The sequence below is a fragment of the Sapajus apella genome, unplaced genomic scaffold (genome assembly GCF_009761245.1).
Source record: "Sapajus apella isolate SASKATOON/1434 unplaced genomic scaffold, GSC_monkey_1.0 scaffold37, whole genome shotgun sequence".
Taxonomy (NCBI): domain Eukaryota; kingdom Metazoa; phylum Chordata; class Mammalia; order Primates; family Cebidae; genus Sapajus; species Sapajus apella.
In genome coordinates, this window is record NW_022436977.1 from 18418657 (window position 1) to 18437817 (window position 19161).

The window sequence follows — 19161 nt, forward strand, 5'->3', positions numbered from 1 at the left end:
AATAAAAGGGTACTCATGGAAACCAGTGAAGAGAAGAAACACCAGCAGTTGTTTGACACAGAACAGTGAGCAGGTACTTTGGGAGGAAGAATCTGAGAGATGAAGGACAGTGATCCCAGATCTGAGGTGGATGTCTGGCCAACTCTCTTGGCTGCAAGGGGGAAGAATATAACTTGCAGGAGTCGAGGAGAGGGCACTTCTGCAGCTCCAAAGCAAGTCTCTAGTTTTCATTCCAAAGTAGGTGTGCCTTCCGGACTTCAACAAGGTCTATCAGGAGGATTTGCTTTCTGATGTGCAGGAGTGACACAGGTAATGTAAGAGGCTAGCGCCTATGATGTGGAAAATCCATTATGCCCAGCAACTTTTGCATGTATCATTTTTTGAAGGAACCTTGCTATCATTTTCAGGTTTGAGGTCCCTCAGATGAACATCACCAATATAGTACTGTTTTAGCGTGTCTGTGGCATGAGAGGAGTGGCCTGCATCTTAACTTTCACTTGCATCTGCAACAGCAGAACATCATCTCTGCCAGGGTGTTCCTCAGTGAAGAGTGACATTATAGAGTCGCCCATGGATCACCAGCCACAGTTCCTTCAAGGAGTTTTGCTTCACCACCTTCTCTAACTGGCAACAGGTGGTAGAGGTCCCTACCCCCTGTCCTTTCTCATTACTTCCACTAGCTTCTGCAGTTGCCATTGGATGGGAAATACTGCCTCTCCACTGTTAACTAGGCTCCCAAGACTACTTTTTTTGAGGAGAACCTGCTGTAAACTTTTCATAAAGGAAAAGGGTTATTTTAAAAAAAGATTATTCAAAGGTATCTTCCAAGAGGTTGATTATTGTTAGATCCATTTATATATATATATATATATATATATATGATTTTATTTTAAATATATTGTATTTAGGATAAAAATTATCCTATTTAGTATAAAAAAATAAAAATCCTGAAATTATATATATATATTTAGGATTTTCACTCAACTGGATGGGCAACCTTAGTGTCCTAGAATTTCTTAATCTCATTTAGGTCTATCAAAAAATTACTCAAGTGAAGGTCATGAACATTATGTCAAACAAAAATCTTCTATTCCACCCTAGGTTTGGAAGACATTCCTTCCAATTAATGTTATTATAAGTGGACTATAACAAAGCAGGGTAAAATTGCTGTAACATCTTTGAATTAAAATGAATTTGAATATAACTTGGCTGGTATGTGGCTCCTCTCCTCTGGCTGGTCCCTTTTCTGAAAGATAGCAGGCTAATATCTTAGGTGAGCAGGAGAGAAATTTGGAGGCCGCCATGTGCATGCGGAATATGATAGGCAGTCAGTCCTCTATAGGCCAGAGGACCAAGGAGGCAGCAAAGCAGAGGTTCCCATGTCAACAGAATCCTCATGGAGTGAGTCTACTGTATTAGTATGAAATTCATTCAGCATGTATTGATTGTTGCCTCTGATATGCCAAATACTGAGCTGGATGCTGAAGTAATAAATAAATATAAGCAAAAGTTTCTGATTTCAAGGACTTTACAGGCTCCCTCGCCAGACTACATTCACTGTCACACTAAATTAGAATATAGACTTCTTGGTGCAGTGGGTGAAATGGGTAGGCATTAACCGCTGCACTTCCTTTTCTCCCAACAAGTGATCTGTCTCCATTTAGTTATTGATCTAAAATGTCCATTATCTCAGGAGGGTGCAGACAGCAAAGATGTTAAATCCTTAGCTTTTGAATTTAAAAGTCACAGGCCAAATGCAAGCCATGAAAGATTTTATGATAAAATAAGTGGTCACATACAACAATTATTTTTCCCTACCCTCATGTGAAGAACCTCTTAGAAGCCAAAGAAGAGAGCTGGAGGAGAACTACAATGTTTGAATGCTGAGGAGAGACGGGAGTCTCGGGCAGTTCTCTTGAGCTCAAATTTTGGGACTATAAAGTGGAGGAACAGTTGAAGTCTTTTTATACAATTTAAGTATTGTATTTCTACTTCTTTTACAATTGAGAATGTAAAGTTAGATGTAACTTTTAAACCACTTCCTGTCTTAATATAAATATTTAAGTGAACAATTAAAATATATGGTCTTTGAGCTTGTATTTAAGGAGCAAAAATGATCCAATAGTATCTTGCTATTAAAGTAAAAAAATGTTGAAAGAGGATGGGTAAAGTTATACAGGAAATGTATAAATCAAACAAAAATGAGGGCAGTTATTTAATATGTAAATCTATTTGTGTAAAGGGAAAAGAATAAGAAAATATAGTTGTTTTCTACTGAAACAAAATAATGATAAAAATATGTTTAATACAGGCGTAAATTAGAGCAAAGTAGAACTGGTAAAACTGCAGAGCGAATCACATAAATTAACTACATATTTGAAGATGTTAACAAAATTATACAAAAATTAGAGACATGAACAATACCATTACTAATAATATGTAACATGTACTTATGTATATATATGATATATCTATTTCCAGTCATATTTTAGAAGTAAAAATGTTTTTAAAAGAAACACAAATTAGATTACAAATGAAATTTCAATTAATTTCAAATAAAATATATCAAACTGCCTTTATTAAACAAGTCTAATAAACTAAAAAGTAGTATTTTCAATGGCATAAAGATACCTCTTACTTTTAGAAACCATAATAATACCTTACTGTAAATTATTACAAAGGAAATAACAGATTTTGGAAATATTTAGAATTGCATGAAAATGAAAATATTTAATGCCCACTTTTGTGTAAGAGGTAAAGTAATAGTTAGAAAAATATATTACTTAAAATGTGTGTTTTAAGAAACAAGATAGGTTGAAAGCAAATAACCTAAGCTTTCAACTTAAAAGTAAAAAGAAAAACATGAGAAATCCAAAATAATTTGTCTAATAAATGAAATAGAGGACAATAATAAAAGTTCAAAAAATTTAAAATCTAGTTTCTTAAAAAATTAATATAGATACATTATTGGCAAGACTAACAGAAGAACTAAAAATATGTAATTAGCAAATAAAAGAAGAAATTTGAAAAATTAAATTTATAATGACAAATAACAAGTAATAGATTTATTAACAACTCTACATGACAAATTAAAACACAGGGATAAAATAGATAAATTACTAAAATATATAAAATACCAAAATTGGTACAATTGAAGGATAGATAACTTGAAAAGACTTCTATGTTATTATATACATAAAAATAATTGCCCCCTTCAAAGATGGGGAAAAAAAAAGGCAGATGATTTTTCTGATGGTTTTCTTTATTTAAAAGAATAATTTCTTTTACATATGTTTTTAAAAGCAATAGAAAAACATTACTTCCTGGGTCATTTTATAATTTATTAATCTTAATTCATTAACCATATTGTAGTCAAATTATATAAAAAGAAAGTGGACCATTTTTTTCATGCACATACATGCAAAAACTTTCAGGAAATATTAACTTACCAAATATTGTATCAATCATATAGTTTATCTTAGGAATTCAAAGATGGTTCTGCATTGGGAAATAAATTATTAAAATTTGCCATTTGAATAAACTTTAAAGAGTACATTTAATAATTTCAATTGATGAAAAATACTTTTTAAAGTTTAATGCTTACTAATGATTAAAAACTCTTAACAGTCTTTAAATACAATCAGATTTTCTTAAATATGTTTATATATCAAATACCTGAAGTAACCTCCAATGGCTTCTTTTAAAAATCAGGAATACTACATAATGTATATTTTTGCTGTTAGTCTTGAGTAAAGACTGTCGGTGTTGCCCAAAGCTATAAGGAAATAAAAATTTTAAACTGTCATTTTTGTCAGGTAATATGATTATCTAAAAACCAAACAGATCAGTAACAAAAAAACTACTAGAAAACTGGGGGAATTTTAGAACTTTGCTGGATACAAAATCAACATAAAAATACTAATATATTTTTCACACTAATATAAACCAACTGGGAATCATAATTAAAGATAAACTTTACATGAGAACAAAACACAAATATCTAGAAAACGTATTCTGGGATATGTAACACTTCTGTAAAGAAGCTACAGTGAAAGACACAGGACATCTAAATAAGGAGAGGAATTATCTCCATTCTTAGTTAGGAAAGTGTAATGTAATAAATATATCAGTTCTTTCCAGATTAATGCAAAAATCTAATGCATTCTTAGTCAAAATTTTTACTGCATTTATCTTATTCTTTAATAATTTCTTAAATTAATATTTTTCTTTTTTAATTTTAATTTTTTTAAGTTTTGTGGGTACATAGTAGGTGTACATATTTAAGAAGTACACAGATGTTTTGATACAAGCATGCAATGTGAAATAAGCACATCGTGGGAAATGGGCTATCCACCCCCTCAAGCATTTATCATTTGAATCACAATTCAATTATACCCTTTATTTTAAAATGTACCATTAAGTTATTATTGACTGTAGTCACTCAGTTGTGCTATCAAAAAGTAGGTCTCATTCATTATATCTAACTATATATATATTTTTTGTACCCATGAGCCATCCCACCTACCCCTAATCCCTGCAAACCTCCCTAGCCTCTCGTCAGTATCCTTCTACTTTCTGTATCCATGAGTTCAATTGTCTTGACTTTTACATCCCATAAATATGTGATAACATGTGATGTTTGTCTTTCTTTGCTGGGTTTATTTTACTTAGCATAATGATCTCCATTTTTATCATGTTGTGCAAAGGATAGGACCTCATTCTTTTTAATGAGTAGTATTCCATCATGTATAACCACATTTTCTTTATCCGTTCATCTGTTGATGGGCACATAAGTTGCTTCCAAATTTTAGCTACTGTAAATGGTGCACATATGTACTCAACTACTTTTTTTGTTTTTGGTTTTGGTAATGGTGAAATATTAGAGACAATCTGGTTATCAAGATGGTTAAATTACTGTAAATGTACACCATAGCTTTATAGTCAGCAATCAAAAGAAATGAGAGAGGTACACTGCACAAAAAGAATATATCCAAACAACAGAGCTGAATAAAGAATGTAAGAAGCAAAATGAGTTAACATAATACCTTATTATGTTATGCAAATTTTACAAGAACATATACATGCAAGTAATGATTATTTACTTGATATGTATTAGAATATTTAGGGGATGGGAGAATGAGAATAAAAAATGGGAAAAACGATGAAGAAATTATTTTTAAAAATTTTAAAGAGCCTTGGGGGAACAAATGATAAGATTGCAATATAACCATAATCTGCATCTGAAGTTCAACAAAGAAAGTTAAATCATCTGACAGCAATCAAACTCTTTCTCTTTTTGTTTTTACTTTGTGGCTACTTTAAAGAATTCTATCTCTGGTTTTTTGCAGTTTTACTATAGTATTTCTACATGTGGATTTTTTGTTATCTATTCTGGTTGACACTTTTGAGCTTCCTGAATCTAAGAATTAGTATCTTTTCAGTTATCAGCCACATCCCTTCACATATTACTCATTGTCCATTTTCTCTATTACAATATTTTGGACTTCATATGTTGGAATGTCTCAAACTTTCTTCCTTGATTCTTCTTTTTTTTTTTTTTTCATCTTTTCATACCTCCTGGTTGCATTCTAATTTATTCATCTCTATATTCCAGTTCATAAGTTGTCTCTTCAAATGTGTTCAATCTGGTGCTTAGCCCAATTGTTACATTACTGTTTTCTTTTGCTATTGATTCTTTTTTTTTGTTTCAGTTTAGTTTTGTTAATTTTGATAGTCCCTTGTGCTTTAATATTCCTGCAATTCCTTTTTGTCTTGTTAAAAAGGTTAGAATAATTTTTGTATTGTGAATCTAATGTTTCTAATATTATATCTTCAGTATTGGATATCTGCTTCTGTCTTCTTTCTAGTGAATCATGCTCTTTGTTCTTTTGTCCTCCTATGTCTAGAGTTTTGATTTTGAGTTCATATTTTTGAAACATTGTTATAATTATTTGTGGCCTTAGAGGTTTGTGTTTGCGTCTTCCAAGAACCTAGAACAAATCATAACCTGGTATCATTTTAAACTAAATCTGTAGCTTTAGATTCATTGTGATACATAGGTTATATGAATTCATTCTCCAAGAATTCATTCTTTGCTTCCTGTCCCTGCCAATAACCATTAAAATTAACACTGTGGGCCACCAGATATGACTGATGCTAGTGTCTTGAGTTCATGCTTCCTTACCATTGCAGGTGAATTTTTCTGAATTGCCACCAAGTCAAACACATTGTAATACACACATACACATACACACACACACACACACACACACACATATACACACACATTTATATATAATATTTAATATATATATATATATATCACTTACATATTTTATATATATGTGTGTGTGTATGTGTGTGTCTTAGAGACAGAGAGAGAGAGAGAGAGAGAGAGAGAGAGAGAGAGAAAGAAAATGAGAGAGAGAGACTGGGTTTGGGTCTGGCTCTGTTGCCTAGACTGGAGTGCAGTGGAGCTATATTGGCTCACTGTAACCTCTGCCTTACAGGCTCCAAGCCATCTCCCACCTCATCCTCTGGACTATATTCATTTTGTTCGGGATTACTTTAGGGTATTTTCTCTGAATACCTAGTGAGCCTTGTTTCTGGAAGCAAAACATTTCTTTTAGGTACTCTCAAGAATCAAGGGATCTCCTTTGAGGAAGTATGGCCTCTGCTTTTTCAGCACTATAACCACTACTATCACATAATAGTCATCAAAATCTTGATTGCATGAGTGTATTGATGAATGGATAAATGCATGAATAAAGGACAACTATTGTCCTGTGGGACCTATACAATTTTGATGTAGGACACCTGAGAAAATATTCGTGAAAGATCTTAACATTCATAATAAGCTTTATATTTCGCTTCCATAAAGAACTTGACTGATACACTCTTTACACTTGCAAGTTTTCACTGCTGTAGTTTCAGGAATAGGGAACAATATCTAGGACTATATCTAACTCGATCATACTAGAAAAAACTATACTTATTAGTGATGATTTATGAAAAAAGAGAAAAGCACTTATAATTTAGCAGTGAGTAATGACTTGTAAACCTTAAAATTTCATATTAAGTATATGGTATAGAACAACAGTAGCCATATTAATGGCAAATAAATTAGTTTTTTAAACCTGATATTCTATATATAGCTGAGTATTTCCAATACAATACGAATTTACTATATTCTTGCCATTAAATATTTCTGGTGAGTCTTTTCAGTTTGTAGCTGGAAATAGAAGTAATACCTTATTTTTACATTTTATTATGTAACTGTTACTTCTTCTTAATTTTAGCTGTGCATGCAACCTTGCAATTTTCTACAATAGATAGAGCTTAAAAGTCTTTAAAATCAAACTGAAGTTCAGGCTAGCCAGGTAAATATTCACAGACAACAACAGCCTGTGTGTCTAAATGTAAGTCTTGTCAAAAACTTTGGATTATATAGCCACACCCACACCCTACCTTGAGAATGTCTGAGAGAGCTGGAAAGTCTTTGAAGAGTAATTTTGTTGGTACATGTAAATTGCAGCCTCTCCTCCTTTCTAAAATGTTCCATGACTGCACTACAGGGTCTCTGTAAATTCTCCTCTGGAGACTAGTCATGAATCCTTTCATTTTTAGATAAGGTAAATGACACTTAGAGAGTATCCAGACCCAGGACAGTCCCAGCAGCAGCCACAGGGAACTCTTTACAATCTCCCAAATTGCCATGAAGTCTTTAGTCAGTGTGGAAGTTATGAAAATGTCATGACAATCACTTCTCAAGCAGAGAGTAGATCTAACACCCTGGGGATGGCCAATGTCTTTTGATGGCATGATGCCCAGACAAGTGTGGAGATGACAATTGGACTGAAAACACACTTGCTGTCCTAGTCAGGATCAGAGTTGGATCCTGCCATTATTATTTTCTCTCTCTGCAGACAGATGAATAAATTAGCAGTGAACTGCCAAATTGTATCATACAGAAGTGAAAACATAAAATAGCTTTGGGTTAGGGTCCTAGAATAAGAGAATGTGAACTCAGTAAAGATGACAACATAGATTAAGAATACACAGAAAAGGAGAGGACAGCCTACAGTGACCACTCATCACTTAGTTGAGGCTATATTTTATGGAATTTGTATAAATACTGGAACACACAAGTATGAGTCATATATTTATTTATGCCTTATTTTAAAGTATGTAAAAGTGATTTATTACATGCTTATCATTTTTACTCAGTGCGTCATTATTTTATATTTACATTAATAAACAAATTTTAGAAAATGATTAAATCATTAGATAATGAGGCATGTACTTACTGAAACAGTATATCATTATTTAATGACAATTTTGAAGGATATGTAACAACACAGATAAATGTTGTGAAATGAAAAAATAAAAACTCATATTTGCATTGTAATTACTGGGATGAAAGCACAAAGAAAAATACTAAAAAGCATAGAGGAATAAAAGTTGATGTGCTATTTGATAGGAGATGGCATACTTCTTTATTTCCATTTTAATTTTGTAATCTTATTTTCGCAATCAACATTCAAAAATCAATCCTTATTTAAAATGCAGTGAGGAATACAGAACTTAATATAGAATGTCTGAAATAGTAACAATATTTTTAGTCAGATGAGAAGGATTTATTTTCATTTCTAATTCAGTACACTTTCACCTGAAAATAAATCTGCCTACATATTTGCAACAAAATACAGTTGCTAGAATAGTAGGAAAACTGTAACTTTCTGGGTGGCAGTGAGTCCCTGAGAGAAGTATTTTAGACGGAGGGCTTACACTGTTTGTGTTAAAATGTGAAATGTAATATTTTATATATTTCAAACATTTCAGTGGACATCTATGCACTTAAGATTAAAATGCTGATGTAAATCATGAAGCATTGAACAAAAGAGATGATACGTAGGCTGGAGATGGAAGAAGGAATATTCTCAACTGGGTATCACAAGGCATTACATTTTTTTAAAATTATGGAAATTTCTTTTTTCCCCTTTTTATTGTAGATAAATGATAGGGAGAGAGAGAGAGAGACAGGCAGACAGAAAGATTGATAGATGAGGTTTTATTTCAACGAATTGGCTTACACAGTTGCGGGGTTTGGCTGGGTAAATCTTAAAATTGTGGAATAGGGCAACAGGCTAAAAACTCCAGTTAGGAGCTGATGCTGAAGAATTGAGGCAGATTTTCTCTTTTTTCCAAAAAAAACTCATTTTTTGTCTTAAATTCCATTCAACTGAATTTGTTACTAACCAGGGGTTCTTGGACTGCCAACGCAATATCACATTCTCTACAACATACGCTCTGAATTAATATTTGCAGTAATGGCAGAACAAGCACGAATTTTGTGGGCTGTAGTCCACAAAGTCAGAGGTATCAGAAGTAACATGTTATTTTCTTTTTTTTAATTACACTTTAAGTTCTGGGGTCCATGTGCAGAATGTGCAGGTTTCTTACATAGGTATACCATGCCATGGTGGTTTGCTTCATCTGTTCCCCCATCATCTACATTAAATATTTCTCCTAGTACTATCCCTCCCCAATCCCCTCACTCCCTGCTGTCCCTCCCCTAGCCTCCCACTCCCAAACAGACCCCAGTGTGTGATGTTCCCCTCCCTGTGTCTATGTCTTCTCATTATCCGACACCCACTTATGAGTGAGAACATGCAGTGTTTGGTTGTTTGGTTTTCAGTTCTTGTGTCAGTTTGCTAAGAATGATGGTTTCCAGCTTCACCCATGTCCCTGCAAAGGGCATGACTCATCCTTTTTTATGGCTGCATAGTATTCCATGGTGTATATGTATCATATTTTCTTTATCCAATCTATCATTGATGTGCATTTGGGTTGGTTCCAAGTCTTTGCTATTGTAAACAGTGCCACAATAAACATACGTGTGCATGTATCTTTATAATAGAATGATTTATGATCTTTTGGGTATATACCCAGTAATGGGATTGCTAGGTCAAATGGAATTTATATTTCTAGGTTCTTGAGGAATCACCACAATATCTTCCACAATGGTTGAACTAATGTACATTCCCACCAACAGTGTAAAAGCGTTTCTTTTCCTCCATATCCTCTCCAGCATCTGTTGTCTCCAGATTTTTTAATGATCGCCATTCTAACTGGCGTGAGATGGATCTCAATGTGTTTTTGATTTACATGTCTCTAATGATGGTGATGATCTTTTTCTCATATGTTTGTTGGCTGCATAAGTGTCTGCTTTGAAAACTGTTCATATTTTTCACCCACTTTTTGATGGGGTTGTTTTGTCTTGTAAATTTGTTTAAGTTCTTTGTAGATTCTCGATATTAGCCTTTTGTCAGATGGGCAGATTACAAACATTTTTTCCCATCCTGTTGGTTGCTGGTTCACTCTATCGATAGATTATTTTGCTGTGCAGAGGCTCTTAAATTTAATTTGATCTCATTTGTCTATTTTGGCTTTCATTGCCATTGTTTTGGTGTTTTAGTCATGAAGTCCTTGCCTAGGCAATACCATTCAATTCATGGATGCAAAATCAGAATGACTCTGGATTATTGTTAAAGGAATCCCTTATCTCCTGTAGCTGCAAGACAGATGTAGTGGAAGATCAGATCCAGAACTTGATTGTACAAGTTATAGCATTGTACAATCACTTAAATCTTATCCTTTCCATGCCTCTTATTCTAAAGGAAAATGAACAGGAACTGGAGAGATTCTGAGACATGGAATTGGACAAATTTGGGTACACTCAAATATGGCTGAGAATCTTAGATAGAAAATTGCTGCAAAATCTTTCTCACCTGTGAAAACAGCCCCTCTCCCACCTAAATGAGGAAACCAAACTTTCTTTGCCTAGAACTTTTCCAAGAACTTCAATTGGGGACCTGACATTATGAAGAGATGCAGATTGTCTTTAGGACCCACTCTTACCATACGTTACTTGCTTCAGACCAATTACTGCAGTTACCTTCTGGCAGAGCCCCAGGGAAGGACACTGTCCATTCAAGGAGGAGATAACATAGATACTTAAATAGAGCAGAATCTTGCTAATTTCTATCTGCAACAGACGAAGTTGGAAATTTGTATTTCTAACCATGTATGGAAATGATTGTAAGGACATTGGATGAAAAATAACAAAATGAAAAGTTGGATTCAGCTTATGTTATTGGTATGAATGTGATTATGATGTTGGTTCACTTGTATGACTACGTGCCTGGCCTTAAAGATGTCACTATAGGCAATGGAGGTGGTGGGACTTCCCAAGCATAATCTAGAGACAGGAGTTTGAAAATTCAAGAAGTTGAAAATGTTGGCATGAAAATATTATGTATATACTGCTCAGCCATCTCTTAACCTTAGGGAAATGTAGTGAACACTCCTTTTGTGGCAAAAAAAAAAAAATTGAAATCAATAAAATTTTCTTTTGACTCTGCCCTCTGAAGACTAAAAATCATCATAGATGATGCCAGCATGTAGTTGGGTCCCCCAATTATAGTAGAAATAAATAGATCACAGAATCGTAGACATAGATGGTAGCACTTCAGCACAAGTAGGCCCAATTTCCATGGGTGATTAACAAAAATGGAACTTGGAGTGTTTTGATTCCCAGGCTTCTGTGTTGATAAGGAATCAAGAGTGGGAACTCTAGGAATGAAATAGGGTGGCAGTCTAGACATAAATAAACAAATACATTCCAGATCCCATAGGAAGAAACCTGACTCATCCATAGTGACAATTCATAGCCCCTTACTCAGTTTGCAGACCTAGAGCTCCTTGTCTGAGGAGGGGCCTAGACTTTTGACAGTGTGGCCACAATATAAGATATAACTGTTTCTCCAAGCCTTCCAAATGTATGGCCATTTTCCAGGGTGTGTGCAGTGGAAAAAGGGATTTTTTTTCTTAGGTTTTCTATAGGTTATTAGTGACTTTGAAGAAAAGCTAGTTCTTAACCTCACTACTTCCCTATCTACCATGATGGCCACTGATCAAAATGTGGCTTATGAATATTAAATGTTGGAAAGGGTCCATCTCTGGGTAGGTCCAATTGGGACCACACACACATCTATGATTATTTTCCCCGTCCTGGCATGTATAGAGGAAACCTCTCTGTCTGTGTCTCCCTCACATCTATGATTATTTTCCCAGTCCTGGCATGTATAGAGGAAATCTCTCTGTCTGTGTCTCCCTCCCTACCTATCTACCCCCCTAGCAGCTGGTAGCTCCCCACATTGTTACCCTGATCCACGAAGTGAGGTTTATTATATAGCAAAAGCTAAATTTACATTCTTGGTGTCAACCCTTTGCCATGACAGCAAAATCAAAAGCAGTAGCCTTTCTTGAAGAAGTATAGAGTTAATGCCACTGTCAAAGACTTGAAACTTGCAGAGGTGCTTATTCCTTCCACACCATTACTTAAACTGCCTGTTTGAACAAGCAGATATTGAATTTATCTTGTAGAATGACTGTGGACTGTCTTAAACATAATGAGATGATAAGTTTGAGTTCTTCCTTAAGCTAATTCTGATACAAGCAGTTAAAGGCAGGAGTTTGTAGGAGAGGTGATCTCAGGAAGCACAATGTGGGAATGGGAAAGATAAGTAACTTTACCATTGTACTATGCATTAGTGGAGCAATTACTATTGTGTGAAACTGGGACTCAATCCTTCTAGGGACCTGTGAGGAACCGTGCAAATTATGACTTAGAATTGTCTGTCGAGAGATTGGGAAGTTGCAGTATTCATCACCGATTCCTCTCTCATTAGCAGAGCACTGCCTTTGGTAATGATCAGGCTGGTATTTTGAGGCTGATCTCTGAAGCTCAGAGGGATCAAGTAGCTTAACTAAGGTCAAATAGTGGAAAAGTGGAAGAATGGAAGAATGGTACCTTGAACCATATTTTCTGTCTCCAGAATGAATCTTTTTTTTCTCATACTGCTATCCCTAGGCAAATACCCAAACGTTGACAAAAATGGCTGTTAATATAAAAAATTAAGATATTCCTCACCAGATGATGGCATAGAGTTGGGAAGTTTAGAGGCAGTTTAAGAGAACAGTGCATGTGTGTGTGTGTGGGTGTGTGTGCGCGTGCATGTGCGCATATGTGTGTGTGTGGGGGTGAATTTGTGGTACATAGTCAAGCCAAACAAGTTATCTGGGCAAAGGCCGAATTCAGGCATAACAGGGTCTCCCTCCCGAGCTATGCTTTCCCCACTCCTTCCATAGGGCCTCCTGGCATTGTGGGCACAAAGGACACCAGGCAGATTTCCAGCCCCTTCCTGCTTTTTAGAAGAGTATTGGGGGTACTTTCTTTCTGCCCTTTAGAAGTGTATTGGGGATAATCTTCTGAACAGCAGAAAGAAAGAATAAGAGAGACATTGATATAGGGCAGTTGAAGCCAGAATTCCAAGGAGTAATTAGCATCCTACAAATTCACCTCACCCCAGGCCATCCTAGATGAAGAAAAAGGAGTGTCCTAGAGCTCTGAAAATGTGCAGGAGACGTGTGTGTGTGTGTGTGTGTGTGTGTGTGTGTGTGTGTGTGTGTGTGTGTGTGTTTTATACATATATATGTATGTATATATGTAAGTATATTTTTTCACCCATGAAAACAGCCCCTCTCTCACCTAAGTGAGAAAACCAAACTTTCTTTGCCTAGAACTTTTCCATGAACTTCAGTTGGGGATCTGGCGTTATAAAGAGATGCAGATTGTCTTTAGGACCGTCGCTCACAATCCATTATGTCCTCGAGACCAATTACTACAGTTATTTTCCAGTATTAATACATACATATGTATTAATTGGTACTTTAGGTGTCCTGAACACATTGATTTCCCCATGTTGTGACCCCTTTCTGTATTCTCCTTGTTGCGTGCATAACTAGAGAGGCCTGAGCTATATTCACAGGGGCCCCAGGGCCAGCCTCTATCTTTACCTAAATAAAATGTATATGTATACATTTGTCAAGATTAAACTGATGATGGTTTTCATATAATTGTTAGATTCTTAGGACAAAGCTAATGAAAGTGTCAAATTCCTTTTCAATACAGACTATTTATGTTATAACTAGTAAAAATTATCTGTAACGACGAAATTGCCCTTGTTATTTTTAATAACTAATACTCTTTCTAGTTTCTTTTTATTTGGTATCTTTTAGGGCCTTCATAAATATTTTAATTATAAGTTGAAAGGTTTATCAAAGAGGGCTACATCATAGTACCTTAATCTATATATACTGGTTATAGATTTAAAGAATAATATGTAATATGAATATAAGATATGAGGGATATATAATCAATGGATCAGTATTAAAAGCAGTATAGAAGGAAAAAGAACATGGGTAATATAACCAGTGGAGTAATTGAATAAAAGATGACTACCCCTAAACACATGTAAACACACACACACACACACACACACACACACACACCCCAGTTCAGGACAAATATGTGGGTTAAAATAGAAACTGAAAAGTAATAGAAAAGAAGAAAGATTGCCAAAAACTACACAACTTCTTTATCTTCTGTTAAATAGAATAAAACAGTGCGTTTAATTGTATAGGCATGAGTTAATGTACATAAAGTTTACAATGGTCATATAAACATGTAAATGAAAATTACATTCTAGTTTCCAAAGGAAACAATCATAACAAAATAGAGAATAGTTTAGATATCAAAAGACATAATAGACATGGTGTTTCAAAAGAAACTAATAATGAGCAAAATCATGAACTGAGATCACATATGTAGACGTATGTCAGTGACTATAAAAATGATATAAATGACCTAAAACAATGCATAATGCAAAAATTTAGCCAAATAAAACCAAAATACAAAAAGTTATGTAAAAAAGCAAAAAATATCCAAAGTATAAAAATGCAAGTGAAAAACTAATCAAAACGAAATAAAGCAATTGCTAGCATATTATTATAAGATAAGAGCCATGATAATAGAAAGAACATATAATTTACCAAGCACAAAATAAATTAACTTCCAATGACATAAAGTGTGAGAAAGAAAACAAAGATGCATTTTGAAATATGAGGAAATGACAAACAGATCCCTCTTATTATTCTGCCTAACAAACATCTAATAAATAAAAATTAAATGAAGACAAAAATAAACTGAGATATAATAATGAGATGAAACCAAGTAGCATATTCAATATCATATGTTGAAGAAATCCTTTTAAAATATACATTATTCAAATACAAAGTGTTCATATGGTACTCTATAATAAATTTCTACATATGGCACCGAAAATAAGATACATTGATCCAGTAGAATATAAATAAATATTTTAAAGAATATAAATAAATATTTAAACATTTAAATATTTATATTTTAAAAAAACATAAATATTTTCAAACTAACAAGAATGAAATATTTTTAAGAAACAGGAAAAAATCTACATAAAAATATAGTCAAAAATTAGTTTAAAACACAAAGAAAATGTAAAAAAAAATAATGAAAATGCGAACACTATATGTAAAATCCAAAGGGACATAGCCAAAAAAGGTCTTAGGAGAAGGCCATAATTTTGTTTACCGAATTATTCAAAACAGATAATAAAGCACTTGTTGACTAGGATGTTCTTTCCCCGCTTTAGGTTTTTGTTTGCTTTGTTGAAGATCAGTTGGCTAAGTATTTGGCTTTATTTCTGGGTTCTTGATTCTATTCAATTGGTCTATATGCCTATTATGCTAGTACCATTCTGTTTTGGTGATTATGGTTTAGGTTGTAGTCAGGTAATGTGGTGCCTCCAGATTTGTTCTTTTTGCTTAATCTTACTTATGCTATGTGGGCTCTTTTTTGGTTTTATATGAATTTTAGGCCTGTCTTTTGTAGTCCTGTGAAGAATGATTGTAGTATTTTGATGGGAATTACATTGAATTCGTGTATTGCATTTGGCAGTATTGTCATTTTCACAATATTGAGTCTACCCATCCATTAGCATGAAATATGTTTCCATTTGTCTGCGTCTTATATGATTATTTTAAGCAGTGTTTTGTAGTTTTCCTTGTAGAGGTCTTTCACCTCCTTGGTTAGGTTTATTCCTAAGTATTATCATTATTATTATTATTATTTGCAGCTGTTGTCAAAGGGGTTGAGTTAGCCCAAATGCCCATTAATGAGTGGGTAAAAAATTGTGTTGTGGAATACATTCAGCCGTAAAAGGAACAAAATAATGGCATTCACAGCAATCTGGATGAAATTGGAGACCGTTATTCTAATTGAAGTAACTCAGGAATGAAACATCAAACATCGTATATTCACACTCAGAAATGAGAGCTAAGCAATGAATATGCAAATGCATAAGAATGATACGATTGACTTTGGGGATATGGGAAAGACTGAGGGAGGTGAGGGATAAAAGACTATAAATTGTGTACAGTGTATATTGCTCTGGTGATGAGTGCACCAAAATCTCACAAATCACTAAAGAGCTTACTCATGTAACCAAATACCACCTATTTCCCCAAAATCTATGGAAATTATAAAAACAAAGACAAAACAGTTAATAAAACAAATACATTAAGCATGCCAATTATAATTTAAGGATACAAAAGCAAAGAAGAAAATAATGGTAAAGAAACAAGGCAAATTAAATCATTTTTGATCTATTAGGTGACTATGCCCTCTGGAAAACCAAAGCACTGTCGGGGGATGAAATTGTTATGGGTTATTTGGGGTGTTGCTTTTCTGGCCAGGAACATGTGACCATTGACACCATTCCCAAGTTTTCTCTGGGCCCACTGGGCTTGTTCCACCCACTTGGCCTGGCAGGCTGCTCTTTGCTTATGCTACTAGCCTATTTCCCACACCTCCAAGGGAGTCTGTGAGTCAGGCATGCAGTGGCGATGAGTGTATGAGCAAGAGTGGGGTCCAGCTGCTGTGCATGCCAGACATGCCAGCTGCTACTGGCAGGCAGCTCCAGGTGCTGGCATGGGTGCCAGCTCTCTGTGAGGCTGTGGCTGGACCAAGCACACCACAAGCAGCTTGTTCTACTGCACTGAGGAATGTAGTGGAGCCTGGAAACTGGGAGATGCCAGGAACTGCAGGGCCCCCATAGAAAGAATCGCAGCCTTGGCTTGGGGAGCTCCCAGGTCTGGGCTCCCCAAAGGGCCACAGCTTTTCTCTCCTTCTCTTTACTCCACTACATGGCGAGCAAGGGGCATGTCTCAGCCCTGTTTATGTTACAGCTCTTTTAGCTTCTCCATTCAGTGGGTCTCAAGTTCTTGTCCTGTGACAAGGAAGAATTAGGTATGCAGGCATGTGGAAGGTAAGATGAAGAGGAGCTTTTCTGAGTGATTGAACAGCTCAGATGAGATCTGCAGTGGGTGGCTTCTTTCCACAGCTAGGGTGTCCCATCAAGTGTTTAGCTCCTAGCAGAGAGGAGACCCTGGAGTAGGAAGCTCCTCTCTGCAGACATCATCTCGGCAGCTCTCAGAAGAGATGGTAGCTACTTTCTGTAACTGATCTCCCCATCATCTCTCTGTCTTCTAAGTTGAGGGGAGGCCCTGGAGTGGGTAGCTCCTCTCTGCAGCTGGTCATCCTGATGTTTGCTCAGCTCTGACTGAGCCTGGGGCTCTTATGGGCTTCAAAGAAGAGGAAGTACATGGCAATTGGTCCATGGGCATCCATGGGCTGGCCCAAAAAAGGCACCACAAGTTCTCACACTGGTAAATGGGACTGGCAGCCCAGCCCTTGGCCTTCAAGCCCTCCTTGGCCTGAAGTTGGGGCCTGACCATGGACTACCCCCTTTCGCCTAGGAACTTCTCTGATTCCTGCTGCTGTTCGTGGCACCCGGACTCAGCCCTGATTTTGCTCTGAGGTTGGAGTGGGTGCTGACAGCAGGAAGAAGCAAGGCTGTGTGAGCAGGCACTTCTTTTTTTTTTTTTTTTTTTTTGAGAGTGAGTTTCACTCTTGTTACCCATGCTGGAGTGCAATGGCGCTATCTCGGCTCACCACAACCTCTGCCTCCTGGGTTCAGGCACTTCTCCTGCCTCAGCTTCCTGAGTAGCTGAGATTACAGGCACACGCCACCATGCCCAGCTAATTTTTTGTATTTTTAGTAGAGATGGGGTTTCAGGGAGCAGGCATTTCTGAGCCTACGAGGGCAGGGAAAGCCTTTCCAGGCCCCCAAGAGTGCAGGGAGGCCTGGGTTTGCAGACATGGTCTGGGTGGGGGTATGGCTTAAGTGGGTGTGGCTCCCACCTGCCTCCTGGAGTGGGAGGCCTGGGTCTGCAGCGGTGGTTTGGGTTGCTGCAACTGCACCTGGAAGGGCAGGGCTCTGGCCTGCTCCTGGGCTCCTGCTGGCTTCATGAAACATGCAGCCCCAGCTACGCCTCCCTGCTACACCTGGCATGTTGGCAGCTGTGGGCTGTCTAGAGTGGCTGCTGCCATCAAATCTTCTAAATGTTTCTGATCTCCAGTCTCAGCTTCATCCTACAAGGCCACGCTTCCACATGCTTCCACTAAGTTCTTTTTCATTATATGCATATTTCACAGTGGGTTATTTTCTAAAAAATCGTAAGTTTAAAAACTATGTGTAGGCTGGGCATGGTGGCTCATGTCTATAATTGCAGCACTTTGGGAGCCCAGGGTGGGTGCATCGTTTGAGGTCAGCAGTTTGAGACCAGCCTGGTCAACATGGGGAAACCTCATGTCTATTAAAAATACAAAACAAAATTAACTGGGTGCTGTGGTTCATGTCTGTAATGTCAGCTACTGGGGAGGCTGAGGCAGGAGAATCACTTGAACCTGGGAGACTGAGGTTGCAGTGAGCTGAGACTGTACCACTACACTCTACCCTAGGCGACAAAGTAAAACTCTGTTTAAAAAAAAAAAAAAAAAAGAAACTATATGAATTCTGCAAAAAACTTCCTGGATGAAATATTTACATTATAACGTGTTGGTGTTTCAGATTAACCTATAAATACAATACAATGTCAATCAAAAGTGTATGGCGAACCAAAGACCTTCTGGTATGGTGGTTAGAGGTCTGTGATTCTGCCCAAATAGTAAATACATAAATAAGTCAAAATATTCAAAAGCAGTTATTTCAGGACATAAGAAATGGAGCACAAGCACTCAGTAAATATAAAAACATTTATTCTTGAAAAAACACAGAAGCTTCAAGTCAGAACAGTGGGGCTCTGTGGCTCGCTAGTTTG

The 19161-nt window shown here is 36.1% G+C and overlaps 1 pseudogene; it reads right to left on the reverse strand.

Annotated features, from left to right (window-relative positions):
- Window positions 1-270: 270 nt before the first annotated feature.
- On the reverse strand, window positions 271-702 carry LOC116564222 (annotated as a pseudogene).
- Window positions 703-19161: the final 18459 nt, after the last annotated feature.